The following is a 1890-nucleotide window of genomic DNA, read 5'->3' as shown; positions in this document are numbered from 1 at the left end:
ATTCCTGCTTGCATGGGAGTAGATCAATTGCAGGTTCTTTCTCCTGGACAAGTGCTTCATTTTCCTTATTTTCCTTGGCTTTTTTTTTTGTTCTTAAACCATCTATCATTTATTTGAAATAAGATCCCAGAATGCTTTGATAGGAGTCCTCGAAAGGGAGATGTAAGTTTTCCATTTGAACTTCAAAAGGATCTGATGTCACCAAAGCTGACAGCTGGGAGTGTCCCAACAGGAAGGAGCAGGAGCAAAGCTCAAAGCCTCTGGAGCTTTTTACAGGCTCTGCTGAGATGAAGGTACCCCCAAACAGTTTTACCTCAGCTGCTGCACAGCCGCTGAAGAGCTCTCACAGGTAAAGGGTGGGAGAACAGCAAAATGCTGTCAGGAGGAAACTGCCAGTGAACAGTACACATCTGAGACAGGTAAACCCGACAACAGCTAGTTGGCATATTCGCTTGGCAAAACAAGGCACAACCCCTGGAGCTAGCAGAGACACAGCTTCACAAAGCTACAGCGAGAAACGTGTAGCAACGTTTTAACCCTGCAACGTTTTGGTCCAGGAACCGCACGGCCATAACTCCATGGTACTGCACTTCAGACGAGGTGCAGTCTGTGCAGCATGATTTTTTGTTCTGGGGGAGCCACCTCAGAAACAAACCTGAGGGCAGCTGGTTTGGCTGCTAGTCCAAGTTGAGAGGCCTCTGTCAGCAAAGTGGATGTGTCTTAACATAAGCAGCTAAAGCCAAAAGTTGAATAACAGGTGGCATTTTGAGAAGAAATTCCAAACAGAAAGAGTAGGACACCAATGGTAAGGAAAATGTTGAGGATGTTGGAGAAAGCGCTTAGAAAAGGGGACAGTCTTTTACAGTGCAAGAGGCTAATTCAGGTGAGTAAATAAGACAGATAATAATTTGCAGTTAAAGGAAAAATGTACTTCTAGTTACATTTGAAACTATGGCAACTTGAGTCCTAAATGTACTGTAATCTGTTGTTGAGAGACTGTCAAGCAGTTTTAAAGAGAACTGGACTGTAAATCTAGCATAATTACCACGAAGCACATAGAATCCATTTGTGCTGTACTGATAAAATTCACTTGCAATGCTGATAGCTCTTTTTGCAGGTACTATTTGTTTTATTCCCTTTAACACCAACTGCTCTGTAATTAATTTGCAATTAATTCAATGCCAATGAACAGATTAGGAGTTTTTTAAAAAAGCAAAATGTATTTTTTTTCCCAGCAAAGAAGTAAGAGCCAGGCTGTGAGAGGATGATGCCATAACTGATAGTGATTTGAATTTTGCATAACCTAGCACTACCTGGTTATGTTTACCTCAAGAGTATTTTCTCCAGCCGTGGTGACGAGCAGTTTAGGAGCAAGCACAACAGGGTTTTGGTTTGCTGGGTTTTTTGTTGTTTTTTTTTTTCAGGACAGCAGCATCAACACAGAGCAATCATGAAATGACAGCCTGAAACCTATTTGTTTTGGTGTAAGAAAGGACAATGACCAGAAACCTCCGCACAACTCACTAACTACAGAAGATATCTCATTTATTTAATCGGTTAATTTTAAATTAATAACATTTGTTAACTTTTTGCATATGTATGCAGCACAGTCAGCATAATTTTACATAACTTGTAACTTTAAAGTGTTGCATTTCATTACTATCAAAATGCAGTTTGACACAAGAGAGAAAAAAAAGGAAACAAATACCAGTCAGCATTTCTACCATCATAATGTAAAAAATTAAAAATCTAAATAATTGTCTAACAAGCTGTAAAGTTGTTTAAATATGAATACAGTGCACTTTTACGGATAGTCAGAAGGAACAATATAATATAAAAGCTGTATCTAGTTGTAAGTCTATACTTTAAGGGTTACAAATTAAGGAGAAT

The sequence above is a fragment of the Mesitornis unicolor genome, unplaced genomic scaffold (assembly GCF_000695765.1).
Source record: "Mesitornis unicolor isolate BGI_N332 unplaced genomic scaffold, ASM69576v1 scaffold34279, whole genome shotgun sequence".
Taxonomy (NCBI): Eukaryota; Metazoa; Chordata; class Aves; order Mesitornithiformes; family Mesitornithidae; genus Mesitornis; species Mesitornis unicolor.
This window is presented reverse-complemented; position numbering follows the sequence as displayed.